Source organism: Megascapheus bottae, unplaced genomic scaffold (genome assembly GCF_031878675.1).
Source record: "Megascapheus bottae isolate mThoBot1 unplaced genomic scaffold, mThoBot2.hap1 HAP1_SCAFFOLD_40, whole genome shotgun sequence".
Taxonomy (NCBI): Eukaryota; Metazoa; Chordata; class Mammalia; order Rodentia; family Geomyidae; genus Megascapheus; species Megascapheus bottae.
In genome coordinates, this window is record NW_028327715.1 from 2,573,731 (window position 1) to 2,590,369 (window position 16,639).

Consider the following 16,639-nt stretch of genomic DNA (forward strand, 5'->3'; position numbering starts at 1 on the left):
AATCTCTTCTATTCCAAGCAATCTTAGTTATAGTTACTTGAGAAAGTTTCACATGCTTTTGAATGTAAATCTAATATGTTTTGTTTCTTACTTTGGGCATTGATTACTTTGGCAGGAAGTACATGTTTCTTTTATCTTCCTGCCCTTCCTACCCCCAAAGACATTATTATTGCTGCTAGACATTATCATTGTGAATCTGTGTCACCTTTATACTGCAGATTATGCATTACCAGGTATTAATGTAATCAGAGATATTATGAGGAATTAGTCATGGTAGTTGTCCTGGTGCTTCATCATGTCTTTCCATGATTCTTGCACATGAGTTTCGAGGTATTGTGTCACTCGAGTGGCCTGGTCAGGGACGGGACCTTCTAGGGTTTCCTAGGACAAGTGCATGCGTGGCTTGGGGGCTCTGGGGAGAACTCATGTGGCAGACTCTTAGAGGATACAATGGAAAATGATAGCGTTGCTCCTACTCAGAAGATATTTAGGAGGAAAATGCTAAGCCAAGAGGAGAAATTGACCAATTCCAATTGATTTGAAGGAAATAATTCAGATAGTATATGAAGTAATCACTAGGCTTTGAATTTCTAATAGTTTCTCAAATGAATGATTTAGAAGTATAATTATGGCCCCGGATAGAAATTTAATCAAATTTGTTTAGATGTTCTTCAGTTGTATATTTAACTTGTGTGGGTGTGTATGTGTGAGTGAGTGTATGAGAGTGAGTGTGTGTGTGTGTGTGTGTGTGTGTGTGTGTGTGTGTGTGATCTGAGGTTCGAACTTGAGGCCTCATACTTCCCAGGCATGGCCCCAGTTCCTTTAACTTAAAAGACTTGGTAAAACTTACTTTTCATAACAATTCATGTTGTGTAAGTTTTATGATTCTATTTTTGGATAAAAGTATTTTCATACCTCATTAAATGCTTTACAAATATTCTTGATAATTCCTATTTGACACTTGGCTATGCACAGGGGTTCTCAGATGTGCTGGGAGTCACCTACAGAAGATGATCATCTTCACGTGGCACACTGGGGTAAATTCTGAGGGGCTTAGGGATACACTTTATATGGGCTGTGGTGAAAGTAATCATCATGTTTCTTTATATTATATAATTATAAGAAGATTGCCAAGTGAAAAGATAATATTCAATTTGCATAAAATTTTCAAATAAAATATTTTTAAAATTCCAAAAAAAAAGAGATGAATACTTTCTTGAAACAAAATTTCTAAGGACAGTTTCATTTTCTTCATGTGTGTGTTTATTTGATTTACATTTCTCTTTCACAGCATAATGAAATGCTACTCTTGTACCCATTTGGAGAGGGTGGTGGGGGATGAAATTAAGCAACTATTGGTAAGTATCTACGACGACGACTAGAGTTTACTTCACTGCAGTGTTTATTATAATTGAATGATGATAATTAATATCAATTTCATACAGACTAGTGAAGGAATGATTTCCTAACTCCTCATCATTGGGAATGCATTCGGTGTAACTTATCTTTAGGTGATAGGTGGGTGATGTAAAAGGGCTGCCCTGAGTATTGAGAATGACATAGATGCACGCACTCTCTATGATTTGGAAGGCAGGTGGCTTGCAGGTTTGCAAGTGTTGTGGTTAAAAATGTCCTGTGCTCTTCCCCTTCCACCGTCGGGTTTCTTGGGAGCATCGAGGGATACCCCTGGGTGGCTGGGTGGGTGAGGGCACTGACAGATACTATTTGTATTTCTAAAAGAGACTCAGACTTCTTGCTTATTCTGATTATAGGCTTCACCTTGTTCTTCTTAGCCCTACAAAAAAAGGAAATCAAATTAGGTTAAAAATAATGAAGCAGACTTTAAGGGACACATTTTGTACTTGCTTTTCCTAGGCTTGATAGGTATATTTATACTTTTATTTCTCATTAAATGAAAAATTTTGCTCTTGAGATAAAGAATTAATGTGTACAATCTGAATTTGACTTCAAATTGTGATAACTATAACTCGAATTACAAAAAAATGAAACATTTCTCTACTTTGTTTAATTGTTTGATCTTTATAAAATAAGTAGTGGCATGAACAAGTATACTTTTCATCCTTTATCATCTTGCTTTGATAAAACTTTGGAATAACATGATTTTATATAATCATTTATGTTTACATTTTACATTAGAGGTGAGTTTTTTAAAAAACCATATTTTCCTTCATGTTGCCCTAGATTTTCTGTACATGGTTAGAGAATATGTTCAAAATACAGTTGCAATATCTACCTATTATCTACTATGTATACAATATATGTGTGTATATGGATTCGAGTATGTAATTGTCGTGTGTGTGTGTAGTTCAAATTTAGGATCTTGGGAGCTATCCCTAAGCTTTTTGCTCAAAGCTAGCCCTCTCCCACAGCTCTATTTCTGGATTTTTGGTGGTTAATTGGAGATAAGAGACTCAAGGGCTTTCTTGTCCAGGCTAGCTTTGAATGGTGATACTCAGATCTCAGCCTCGTGGATAGCTAGATTAGGCTTGAGACACCAGTGCCCAGCTGAAATTGTCTTTTTCTGTTCATCAGCTGGTTAGAACTGACCCTCCCCCCTCTACTTTCTAAAAAGGCATAATTGTGCCAACGGATTTTGAAAATAAACTGCCCGGTACATTATGTGATTCATGTAAGTATACCACCAGATGGATCCAAAAGATTGAGTCATATTGCCTAGCCTTCTGAATAGGCATATTGATCACATTATCTGCCAGCATTTTTGTATCCTTGCAAATGTTCTGCATTGAATTACCTGGTTATGCTTCATGAGATTTAAAAGTGTGTTTACTAATTTTCATGCTTCTTAAAAGCTGTTCAAATTCTTGCCTCTCATCTCCAGTTGAATAGTCAGATCAACCAAAAAGGTGACCTTTTAATTACAATATACCTTTTAAATAAAGGTATATTTACCTTTGTTAAAAAGTAAATTGTTATTGTAAAGGTGGTATCCAGCTATATAAGCCAGGTAAAGAGTACATTTCTTCCTGGACAGAGTCACCCTGTCTCTTACAGTTTTTCCTTCCCATTCCCATCCATAACGTGTATATTTTGCTTTCAACATAGTTGTAAAGTATTTTTTCCAGTTCTGGGCTTTGAACTCAGGGCTGTAATGTATTTTTTGCCAGTTCTGGGCCTTGAACTCAGGGCCTGAGCACTGTCCTTGGGTTTTCTCAAGGATAACGCTCTACCACTTGAGCCATAGCACCACTTCTGGCTTTTTTCTATGTATGTGATACTGAAGAATCAAACATTAGTCTTTGTCCATGCTAGGCAAGCACTCTACCACTAGGTCAAACTCCCAGCTGCAATATATATATATATATATTTTTTCTTTTATTTTAATCAAAGAAAGAATTCAAGTTGGGTGCCAGTGGCTCATGCCTGTAATCCTGGCTACTCATAAGGCTGAGATCAGAGAATAACCATTGAAATCCAGCCTGGGAATGAAAGTCCATAACACTATTATCTCTAACCCAAAAAAAAGCTGGAAATGGCTCGAATAATAGAATGCCAACCTTGAGCCTAAACCTCAAACTCCCAGCTGTAATATATATATATGTATATATATATGCATAATTTAACACTATAATAGAATGCCAACCTTGAGCCTAAAACTCAGGGATAGCATCCAGGCTCCCCTGAGTTCAAGACCCAGGACTGGCAAAAGAGTAATAATAATAATAATTCAGATCCTATGTAGAGGAGAAACACTTCATATAGGGGAATTTCTAATAGGAGGTATTTCTGGCGTCAATGCCTTTAGCTTTACCACAAAGTAGAATTTGAATACTTCCCATTTGATTGACTTCTGTTGATCCACAGGTTACTGTAGTTAGTAGAGTTCCATTTCCATTTAAAACCAAAACCCAAATGTGTCTTATATTGTCTGTGAACTACAATTAAATAGGACAACCCAGGAAATGATATTGAATTTCCTGGCTTGAGATCTGTGGAAGTTGTTGATGAAAGCGACAGATAAGACTCATAATTTTGAAAATAATGGCTTCAACCTTCTATAAAAATGAATTATTGATAAGCAATTCCTCAGTCCAGATTTGACAGTTCGTTGACTGTGTGAACACACAAAAAATCAACCTTGAGCTTTGTGACTTTGGAATCACTGGCTTGATTTCATCCAGGGGTGACATTTTTTCAGCTATAGTCTTTTCATAAATGTTTTTGTTCAATGGCAACTACTCTGTAAAACTACTTAAAGATAATGATGATGATGATGATGATGATGATGATGATGATGATAATAATAAAACAAAAGCATCCTGTACTTTCCAGCAGCATCTTCATGACCACAACCTGTGGCTGGGGCAGGCCTCACATGCGGCCTGGCCTGCGGTGGATGCTGGGTAAATGCTCCAGTAACTCTGTGAAGTCTTTCCTCAGCAGTAGCTGAGGTTCAGTATTGCAGGGCAAAGACAGAGAGAAAGAATGACCCGCCGCCTACAATTCTTACACTAGGAGAGTCAGATTCATGATTCTTAGCTCTGGATTCCTGATTTTGATAGTTTCTTCCCAAGAGAAGAGATTAACAAGTAGCCAGCTGGCCTAGTGTGACCAAAAACTATTCCATGTGCTATTTTCACTAACCTTGATATGAGTGCCTGTGGTTTCCTTCAGATACATTGTCTTTCCTGCCTTCTAATACATAGCTCCTCTATCAGTTATAGCTTCATTTTAAAAGTCTGTATAAAAACCTTCTGCTCTCCCTCTGTAGACCTGGCAAACTCCTGTGTTCTGTCCTTAGTCCCTTTGTTTCTGTGTGAATACCCTGTTTGTCTGCTCCTCACTAGGCAGTGGAGTTCTGTAGCCAGGGCAACAAATGTTGGGTCATTGTGGTTAAGAGAGGAGTGCTGTGGTCCAGTGTTTTGTGAGATTCTTGTTGGGTTTTTGCCTGTGATCTGTCTCGTAGGTAAACAATATTCACTGGTTAACAGGTTCTACTGGAGTTTTTGTTTCTCTGTCCAAGAAGTCTGGCTCCTTTTTCAAGTTACACTTGAACTGCAGAGTCTGGTTTTAAGTTTATTGAGGATGCTTTCTTTTACCCTTCTTCCTATCACCCTGATCTGATTAGTGTGTCCACTGTGACACTCCGAGTTGCTTCCTAGTAACTTTTTTTTCGATAATTAACTGACATGTTAATTTTTATTTTAGAAAGCTAGTATTTCCTGAAAGATCTAAATGCAGCTGTATTTCTTTGATTACTAGAGTTGACTTTGGTCCAACATTAGGAAGGATTATCCTGAATATAGAAACAAGACTGGACAGGAAAGACTGTTTCTGAGCCTGGGCCCTGTCCCTCTTGCTTGCCACTTAGTGCTCAAAAGTGAACAGATGTGCAAGATTGCCTCAGCTCCTGGCCTTTCCTCCCTCCTGTTAGAAACTCTGGGCAGGAGGGCAGCATGGTCTAGTGCTAGAGTGCTTGCCTAGCACGCACAAAGTTTGATTCCTTAGTACCACATACAAAGCCAAGAAGGTGGTGCTGTGTCTCAAATGGTAGAGTGCTAGCCTTGAGATAGTCCAAGTTCAGTGCCCAAACCCGGGAGTTCAAGCCCCAGGACTGGCAAAAACAACAACAAAAAAAGCACAAATCTCCAGTGTCAGCAATGAATAGACACACAAGAGATACAAATTTTGTCAAGCAATTTACTTTTGCTCAAAAGGGTGCAATGCCTCACTCTACCCAGAGCTAAGCAGGCACACTGGGCAGAGCAGTTTAGTAGGTTTTTATCCCAGTCCAAACTGTCCCTTGTCAAGGAGTGAGGCTCACATTCTAAATATAACTGATTACCAACGTTAGATTGTTTTTTTAAAAGGTTTACAATTTTTTTTTTCATCACAGCTGGCTGAAAGCAGAACTGGGAACCGAGTGGCTGACAGACACAGTGAGAGAGGTTGATGAAGTCAGCAGAAAGCTCCCATTTAAAAGGGGGAGGTCTGGGGCACATGGCTGACACCTGTAATCCTAGCTACTCTGGAGGCTGAGATCTGAGAATCAAGGTTCAAAGCCACCCCAGGCACAAAAGGACCTGAGACTCTTATTTCCAACTAACCTCTAGAAAACAAGTGGTGCTTGGTGCAAGGGTAGGATGGTAGCCTTGAGCTGAAGAGCTCAGGGACACCTCCCACCCAGACCCAGGGGGAGGGTGGAAGCCTTGAGCTGAAAAGAGCTCAGGGACAGTTCCCAGGCACAGTTCAAGCCACGTGACCCACAGAAAAAAAGGGGAGGGTCACGTGTGTTTGGCCTAGTGATAGAGTGCTTGCCTAGCATGCACAAAGACCAGGGTTCAATTCCTCGGTACCACATACATAGAAAAAAGCTAGACGTGGTGCTGTGGCTCAAGTGGTAGAACTCTAGCCTTGAGAAAGTCCAAAAACAGGTTCAGGCCCTGAGCTCAAGCCCAGGACTGGCCAAAAAAAAAGTGGGGGGGAGGGGACTTAATTCCATTGATAAAGATTTCTCTAACAAGCACTTGGCAGTTGCAGTTTTATTCTTTGAATTCCTTCGATAAATATTTATCTCCCTAATTTGGCCAGTGGGTCACAGCAGCACAGCTGATAATTGCAATTTCACTCTTTCAACTCCTTCGGCACAAGATTTGCATTCCTCACATGGCTGCTGGTCATACACAGCACAGAAATAAGTCTTTAAAAAGCAAATAATAGAGGGGGGAAGGGAAATGGGGACCATGACATGTGAAAGGGTTTCAATGTGTGGGAATTAATGCACCATTTATCTGGCAAATATCATGTAACCCTTCTATTAATTACAATAAAAATATTTTTTAAAAGCAAATAATACCAAAAATATCAATATACAATACAAAAGCATTTCAGTTTGACAGAAAAGACTACTTTTTCCTCACACTCCTCTCCCTCACCCTCAGAAAAGGCTGGTGTAGGTGAGGTGGCTCATGCCTGTAATACTAGCTACTCAGGAGGCTGAGATCTGAGGATTAAGGTTCAAAGCCAGCCTGGGCACAAAAGAACCTGAGACACTTATCTCCAATTAACATCTAGAAAAATGGAAGTGAGGCTTGGCTCAAGGGTAGGGTGGTAGCTTTGAGCTGAAGAGCTCGGGGACAGTGCCCAGGCCAGATCAAGCCACAAAAAAAAAGGGGGGGGCTGGAATCTTATCTCTCACCACCAGGTGGCAGTGCTGATCTCACCTCAGCTCCTGCAGCCCCTAAATAACCTGACCTATGGAAATCAGCTCTGAAAACAGGGATGCGGGCTCTGCCTTCATAAAAGTAGACAGTCAGTAGACTTCCTAGAGAGAAACAAGCAGACGTTTGGAAGGGAAGAAAACCCTGAATCATGGTTATGCAGTTGGGGAGTGGCAGGGGGAGACAGCAACACTTAACTACCTTGTGAAAATACAGTGGAGCATATGAAAAGTGAGGGTGAATTTTTTTCTCTATTTAATAAAAATGAGGAGAAAAGGCATGTAGCTGAAGGTAGATGGTGGTCAGGTATCTTTTTTGGTCCAAGAAGACAACTTAGCCAGGGTTATTAGAAAGGTAAGAGAGCAAATAAAACTATGGGAAATAGACATGGGCTCTACAGCTCACCTTCCCCTCCTCCTCCTTGCTCTCAATTCTACATCTCTAGTACAGAAGAATCTTCTGTATCCAGACACCAATTCAAGGAGATACTTTTCCTCCACAGCCAGGCAACAAAAAAAGGACTAATTTCTGAGAAGCCAAGGAATTGAACCTGTGTCTTTCTGCATGCTAGGCAAGCACTCTACCACTAGGCCACACTCCGGCCCCTTCCTAGTAACTTTTTTTTTCATATCCTTTTATCCTGGTTTATTTTCTTAATTTGAGAATGGGCATCTAATTTTTAATCATCAAGGTACATGAAAAAATTTATTGCTGTGGTAATGTATAGAGGGGTTACAGTTACATTCGTCAGGTAGTGGGTGCAAGTAGCCAGCTGTCCTAGTGTGACCAAAACCATTCCATGTGTTATTTTCACTAACCTTGATATGAGTGCCTGTGGTTTCCTTCAGATACATTGTCTTTCCTGCCTTCTAATACATAGCTCCTCTATCAGTTATAGCTTCATTTTTAAAGTCTGTATAAAAACCTTCTGCTCTGCCTCTGTAGACCTGGCAAACTCCTGTGTTCTGTCCTTCGTCCCTTTGTTTCTGTGTGAATACCCTGTTTGTCTGCTCCTCACTAGGCAGTGGAGTTCTGTAGCCAGGGCAACAAATGTTGGGTCATTGTGGTTAAGAGAGGAGTGCTGTGGTCCAGTGTTTTGTGAGATTCTTATTGGGGTTTTGCCTGTGATCTGTCTCGTAGGTAAACAATATTCACTGGTTAACAGGTTCTACTGGAGTTTTTGTTTCTCTGTCCAAGAAGTCTGGCTCCTTTTTCAAGTTACACTTGAACTGCAGAGTCTGGCTTTAAGTTTATTGGGGATGCTTTCTTTTACCCTTCTTCCTATCACCCTGATCTGATTAGTGTGTCCACTGTGACACTCGAGTATGCTTCCTAGTAACTTTTTTATTTTTGTTTTTTTTGGCCAGTGCTCTGGGTCTAAGCACTGTCCTTGGACTTTCTCAAGGCTCGAGCCACTTGAGCCTCAGCACCACTTCTGGCTTTATTCTATGTATGTGGTAGCAAGGAATTGAACCTGTGTCTTCCTGCATGCTAGGCAAGCACTCTACCACTAGGCCACACTCCGGCCCCTTCCTAGTAACTTTTTTTTTCATATTCTCTTATCCTGGTTTATTTTCTTGAGAATGGGCATCTAATTTTTAATCATCAAGGTACATTTTAAAAACATTTATTGTTGGGGTAATGTATACAGGGGTTACAGTTACATTCGTCAGGTCGTGGGTGCATTTCTTCTCCTTCTTATGTTTTTGTCCCTGTTTCCCACTCCCCTCTCATCAAGGTACATATTAAAAGAGAAAAACTTTAGATCATTGGTGAAGATAATTCTCTAGCAAAGGATTTTTTTTCCTTCTCATATGAGACAATGGACTTGTCAGAGTGGTTTGGTTTCTTGTAACATTTTTCAACTTCATTCCCTTTTGCTCAAAGTTTTATGCAATGGCAGTCTGGTAATTTTATATTTCATTGTGTATTATTGGATTTACTTTTAGCCTCCCTCAACATATACAATAACTTGAGAGTAAACTTCTGGGCTGAGTTGCATGTTGGGATGAATGTCAATCAATAGGCCATTCTGGAATGAGCATGTGGATTTAATCATGTAATTCTGAAAATTAGGACGGGGAAGAGCGAGCCCGGACCGTGCCTCTCGGCTGAGCGTAGGCACAACCAGGATGACGACGTCGGGCGCCCTGTACCCGAGCCTGGTGCCAGGCTCGCGCGGGTCCTCCAGCAAGTACCTCGTGGAGTTCTGGGCAGGGAAGATGACCCTGAAGGGGACCACGGTGACCCCGGACAAGCGGACAGGGCTCCTGTCCATCCAGCAGACAGACGACTCGCTCCTCCACTTCTGCTGGAAGGACAGGACATCGGGGACCGTGGAGGACGACCTGATCATCTTCCCTGACGACTGCGAGTTCAAGCGGGTGGCCCAGTGCCCCAGTGGGAGGGTCTACGTGCTCAGGAACAAAGCTGGGTCCAAAAGGCTCTTCTTCTGGATGCAGGAGCCCAAGACTGACCAGGACGAGGAGCACTGCCGGAAAGTCAATGAGTATCTGAATAACCCCCGATCCTGGGGCACTGGGGGCCAGCGGGAGCGGTGGCCACGAGCTCTCGGCCCTGGGTGGTGAGGGTGGCCTGCAGAGCCTGCTGGAAACATGAGTCACCGCCAACTCCTGCAGCGCATCCGACCGGCTAGCCTTGGAGGACTGGGTGGGCTCAGGGCCCTCACAGGGCCGGGCCTGGCCAGTCTTGTAGGTAGCGGCGGGCCTCCAGCGAGCAGTTCTTCCTCCAGCTCTGGAGCCAGTCGGCAGCTGTCACCCCATCCTCCACCACCTCCTCTGCCCGTGCCCCCCCAGTCCCTTCTGCCCCAGCCGCCGCCTCGGCAACCCGCACAAGCCCCGCGCCCAGTTCAAGTAATGGAACGGGTACGGCAGCCAATCCGACCCAGCCCATCCAGCTGAGCGACCTGCAGAGCATTTTGGCTACCATGAACGTGCTGGCTGGGCCAGCTGGCGGCCAGCAAGTGGACCTGGCCCACGTGCTGACCCCAGAAATCATGGCCCCCATTCTGGCCAACGCCGATGTCCAGGAGCGCCTCCTGCCCTACTTACCCTCGGGTGAGTCGCTGCCCCAGACTGCGGACGAGATCCAGAACAAGCTGACCTCGCCCCAGTTCCAGCAGGCCCTGCGAACGTTCATTGCAGCCTTGGCCTCGGGGCAGCTGGGCCCCCTCATGGGCCAGTTTGGCCTGCCCGCGGAGGCCGTGAAGGCCGCCAACAAGGGCTATGTGGAAGCATTTGCCAAAGCTGTGCAGAACAATGCCAAATCTGAGCAGAAGGAGGGCGACGCAAAAGACAAGAAAGATGAAGAGGAAGACATGAGTCTAGATTAAGTTATTTACTGTCTTTTAAGGAATTTGAATTCTTAGTCACGTGACTCTTGTAGTGGCATTTGTGATTTATTGCATACCTTTTCCTGTTCCAACTCACCAATAAAAGTCCTTTCTTTTACCTGAAAAAAAAGAAAGAAAATTAGGACAAATACAAGAATGTAAATTGTTATATCTTAACTGAATAGAAATAGAACTAACAAAAATCAGGATGTGGACAAGAGAAATGATATAATGCTAATAACCTCCTATGTTAAAGTAAAAGAGAGACTTTATATGATACCAAGTTGAATGATCTAGTTAATAAACTCCAAGAGTACCAACTTTTATTAGATTTTAGAATTCCTTTCATTAACCTTATAGGAATGTATTAAAAATCCTACCTTGTAAAATGCTTTAGGTAATGATTAGCAATCTCTTTCATTTCTGCTTGATGTTTTAATGAAAACTAAACACAGAATCACGTGTATTTGTTTTTTTTTACTGTGTCATTTATTTATTTATTGCTTATTTTCTCATCAGTCATGGGGCTTGAATTCAAGGTCTGGGTACCGTCCCTGGGCTTCCTTTGCTCAAGGCTCCTAGTCTACCACTTGAGCCACAGTGCCATTTTTGGCCTTTTCTGAGTATTTGATTGGAGGTCAAAGTCCCCTGAACTTTCCTGCCTGGGATGGCTGTAAACCGAATCCTCAGACTGGACTAGCTGGTGTTACAGGCATGAGACACCAGCACCAGGCTGTGTCTTTTTTTTTTCTTTTTTTGGCCAGTCCAGGGATTGAACTCATGACCTGATCATTGTCCTTGGACTTTCTCAAGGCTAGGGCTCTACCACATGAGCCTCAGCACCAATTCTGGCTTTTTTCTACGTATGTGGTACTGAGGTCTTCGTGCATGCTAGGCAAGCACTCTACCACTAGGCCAAACTCTTGGCCCCTTTACTGTGTCTTTTAATCTGTGATCATCAGGCATACCACATTCTTCTTTCATTTTTTGTTCACTGAACATGACCAGGAAGATGCTTAATGAATGTGAAGAACCAATGCAATATTTCCACTGAGAAAAAGAAGTCTTTTCATCATTAACTTGGCCATAAGTGGTTCATAGATACGTAGTAAACAATGTAAAAAAGGATTTAAGGCTATAGTGCTTTGTGAAGTCATTTATTGATTTATCTTTGTGTGAGTGTTGGGGCTTAAATTCAGGGCCTGGGTGCTGTCCTTGGGCTTTCTCAAGGCCAGCACTCTACCACTTGAATCATAGTACCACTTTGGTCTTTTCTATGCATGTGGTAGTGAGGGATCAATTGTGGAGCCTGTAGATGCAAGGTGAATGCTCTCATGCTGAGTTATCCATAATTTAAAGCTCCCATAATTTTTTGTCTATTTTTTGGCAGTCCTGGAGGTTAGGACTTGAGCCCTGACCTTGGACTTTTCTCAAGGCTAGAGCTCTACCACTTGAGCCTCAGCACCTCTTCCAGCTTTTTCCTATGTGTGTGGTACTGAGGAATCAAACACCGGTCTTCCTTCATGCTAGGCAAGCACTCTACCACTAGGCCCAATTCCCAGCCCTCCCACAAATTTTTAGTTACTCACTACTCTGAGTAGGATGAGGATGAAATCTAACACCTGCCTTTCACCTTGCCTATGTCCAGCTGTGGGCCTCACCAACCACTGACTGCCTCTTAGAGATAAATTCCATACTTGTTCATTTTCAAGACCAACCGTTGGATTCTGAGTGAAAATTTCCTAGCAGCTTGCTTACATTCGGACTTTTGGATGTGAAAAAATTCATGCATTGGAAAACCCATAGATAAACAGGAGTGTGATTAGCATAGGGAAGAACAGATTTCAATAAAATGAGGAAATAGATGAAATGGGATGTGTCAGAAGGCAAAGGATCCTTCCTGCTACAAAGGAAAAGGGGGAGGGGCTGTGGAGGCTGCCCAAAGCCCATGGCTGACATTCAACTTCAAGAGGGGCATGCATTTGAATTGCTCAATAAAACTGAATGTAAGGGACCTGGAGCATGGCCTAATGGTAGAGTGCTTGCCTCCCATGCACAAACTCATGTGTTCTATTCCTTAGCACCACATACACAGAAAAAGCTGGAAGTGGTATTGTGGCTCAAGGGTAGGCCTTGAGAAAGCCCAAGGATAGTGCCCAGGCCCTGAGTTCAAGCCCAGGACTGGCAAAAAAAAAGGAATGTAAATTAGGCAGCATCCAAGAGAGAATGGGAACTCTATATGTCTTGGCTCAGTGATGGAGTAGGGAGAGATGTCCATGTGTGAAGTGCCCCTGTGGCTCAAGTGGCAGATCACTAGCCTTGAGCAAAATGTGTCCAAGGAGGCACCCAGGCTAGAGCTCTACCACTCTCTAGCTCTACTCCTGGGTCTTCGTGCATGCTAGGCAAGCACTCCACCACTAGGCCACAATTCTAACTCACCAAATAATGGATTTTATTATGATATTTCCACCCGTGCACAAGAGAACTGTGTGCTTATTCACATTCTCATCCTGGTTCCTATACACCTTCCTATCCTTCCCTCTGCTTAGGCCTTTTTTATTTGGATGTTTACTTGTACATATGGGTCTAGACTCCAAATGTAAGAGAAAACATGTGGTGGTCACAAGTCTGACACATTTTCCTTGGCTTTTCTGATGTCCACTTCCTCTCATTTTCTTGGAACTAACACACTTTTATTCTCATAGATGACTGAACAATACTCCATTGTGTGTGTGTGTGTGTGTGTGTGTGTGTGTGTGTGTGTGTATTTTTTCCTCCCTCCGTGCATCTGTTGACAGAAACTTGAGTGGCCACATAAATCTTTACTGTTATAATAGTGCCACAGTAAACATGAGTGTCCAGTTCTCAACAATACTGAATTTATACTGTCTGTGATGTGTTTCACTGATTAGGTAGGAAATTTGAACAGGTGCACCATACCTCTCTCATTTGGGAAGCTCCAACCTTACGTTGTTGGAAGAGACATGTTGATTTCTCAGGAACCGTTCCGAATCCCAAACTGCTCCTCATAGGAGGAAATGGAATGAATCTCCTGCCCTCCAGTTTTGGCTTTTAAATATTAATTTTTTCCACTTTTTAAAACTTACAAAATAGTTCCTGTTGCTTCCTCCATTCCTCCCTCCCTCCCTTCCTCCCTTCCTTCCTTCCTTCCTTCCCTCCTTCCTTCCTTCTTTCCTTCCTTCCTTCTGCCCTACTTCCCTCCCTCCCTCTCTCTTCTCTCCCTCCTCTCTTTTTCTCGCTCTTACTCTCTGACTCCTCCCTTTCTCTTTTGCTGTCAGTACTGGGACTTGAACTCACCGCTACTGGCTCTTACTTATCTCAGAGTTGGCCCTTCTCACTTGAGTTGTGTCTCTACTTCCGACTTGTTGGTGGTTACATTTAGACTTTCCTGCCTGGGCTGTCTTGAGCCATGATCCTGAGGTATCAGCCTCCTCAGTAGCTAGGATTTCCCTTGTAAGCCTCCAGCGATTGTTGATACCAGTGTGAGGGCCTGACAGTGGTATGTACTTTCACCAGCCCTCCTCACCTCCAATTTCACTTTGTGCTTTCTCTGCCTTCCTGTGAGCTCACTTGGACCATGTGAGAAAGTCCAATTCTCCTCTTAGGTTGGGTTACTGTGGCTGAGATTGACGGTGTGGCAAGCTGGCCTAGAGGTGTCCTGTGCTGTTCTTCATCATTGCACTGAATGGTTGTCGGGTCATCTGCTTGAGCATTAATTTCTGTAGTTTCCCAAACCCCAATCCCACCGAGGTATGATATTGCTCTCCTATTAAAAGGAATCATTCATAACCCTAGCCACTGATGATGGTGTGAACGGAACCTGAATGTCAATTTAGACAGGAAAGTTTGAGGGTCCATCTCCAATTCATCAGCAAAATGCTGGACTGGAGTCATAACTTAAGTGGGAGAGTACCTGCTGTGAGCACAGAACTCTCTCTTTCTCTCTCTCTCTCTCTCTCTCTCTCACACACACACACACACACACACACACACTCACTCACTCACTCACTCACTCACTCACGCAAACAAAAGAGGGAAGAAGGAAAGGTCTGGTGTGGTGGACTCCTCTGTGAGAGGCCTGTAGACATTCTGGTCAGCTTTCTCTGGGGATGAAGCACTGGAGATGACTGGTATCCCATGATGCCATCTTGCCTTCTCCATGCTGGGATCACCTGCTTAGCCCTCTCAGAAAGCACCATGTGATCTCCAAGTACACTGCTCATCTGTATCTGACCACAACTCCTGGAGCTCACAGCATAGGTTTGATTTTCCTGAAAGGCCAGATCCATGATCCTTCCCCTGGGACTCAGAGAAGACATTTAATTATTTGCGAACCTCAAGTTTCCTCTATAAAACGAAGCTAATCATATCTCATACATTATAGAGATGATCTGAGAGATGAGATGAAATCAAACATTCTAAACATGTAGCTAGGTCCTAGATCTTGTATGCTCTGCCTCCCAAGTGCTGGTATAACAGACCTGTACAATCACACTTGCAACTAAGTTTTTCCTTTGCTTTCTTCACCTTCCAGGTACTGAACTCAGGACCTTGGGCATGTTCCTCTACCAATCCTCAGTACTGGGGTATTTTAGGAGAAAGGGAGGAAATTAGGTCACTGTGAGCATGCCCTTAAATGGCATAGTGGGGATGATAGTCTCTGTGTGCCCTCTCTCCCTCTCCCCCCCCTCTCTCTCTGTCTCTCTCTGTCTCTCTCCCCACCCCCCAGCCACTGAGTTACACAGGCCTCCTCTTCTATCACATGTTCCAGTTGATATACATTGCTCAAAACAATATAGCCAAGAGACATGTTTGGATGAGGCAATGTAAACCTTTTCTTCTTTTCAGTGGATTGTCTCAACTATTTTGTAACAGACAGCTGACTCCGTTCAGGGAGGGCTGCGCACAGAACTGCGCGTCAGCTCCCCTCCCGGCGAGGCTGGTGCGACCCACAGTCCATGGGAAGCTCCAGGGCAGGGACAGGATCCCGGCCTCGGAAGGAGGCCCGACTCCAGTGCTTCTGGACGGAGACCAGGGCATGAGGAGGGCGTGGGCACCGCCTCCCCGGGCGCCCGCGGGGGCCTGGAGCTCACATTCACCCCGCGGCCAAGGGGCGCGGGAGCCGGGCGCCCCGAGAGCCCCTGTGCTTCACACGAGCCCTCGATTGTGGAGGGGCGGCGGAGTCCGCGCGGCCCGCTCCATCGCCACGGCAGCCCGGCCGGCAGGGCCCTCGCGGGCGCGCCCGGGCTCCGCGGGCCGAGAGGCGCCTCCCCCACCACACCCGCTCCCATGCCCCCTCAGTGACACCGCCTCGGGAGTCCGCCCCGGACCCTGCCGCCATGTTGGGTCGGCGAGTGACACCGCCTCGCAGTCGACGCCCGCGCTCAGTGGAGCAGGAGGCAGAAGGAAGAGCTGGAAGCGCGAGAGGGCCGAGGCCTGAAGGTGCTGGAGGCGGGCGGCACCCCAGGAGTCCTGGTGAGCAGACCTCTGGCGCAGGTAGCCGCAGACCCCGCCCCGTCCCCGCGGAGGACGAAAGGGGCGTGGCCCGGGAAGGGGCGTGGTCTGGGAGTCGCGGGGTGGGGGAGCCCGGGAATTCCCTCCTCCTGAAGTCAGGCGTCCCGGGCCGGCTCAGCAGTCCTCGCTGCAGCCTGCCGCCCCGCGCCCCACGCCTCGCGCCCCACGCCTAGGAGGTGGTCCGGGTGGAGGAGGGAGAGCGGGAGGGCTTCGGCGGGCATCTGCTCCGCCCGCTGCCCCCTCTCCATCCGGACCGGAGCCGCGGCCACAGCGACCCGTGCGAGCGCGGCCAGAGGGCAGGTAAGGACCCCGTTGCGGCCCGAGAGCCCCTGTGCTCCACACACGAGCCCTCGATTGTGGGGGGGCGGCGGAGTCCCCGCGGCCCGCTCCATCGCCATGGAGGCCGGGCCGGCGGGGCCTTCGCGGGCGCGCCCGGGCTCCGCGGGCCGAGAGGCGCCTCCCCCACCACACCCACTCCCACGCCCCCTCAGTGACACCGCCTCGCAGTCCACGCCCCGCGCTCAGCGGAGGGGGAGGCCCAAGGAAGAGCTGG

The 16,639-nt window shown here is 45.3% G+C and overlaps 1 pseudogene; it reads left to right on the top strand.

Moving 5' to 3' along the window:
- Positions 1-1,330: 1,330 nt before the first annotated feature.
- On the top strand, positions 1,331-10,825 carry LOC150039340 (proteasomal ubiquitin receptor ADRM1 pseudogene; annotated as a pseudogene).
- The last annotated feature ends 5,814 nt before the right edge of the window (positions 10,826-16,639 follow it).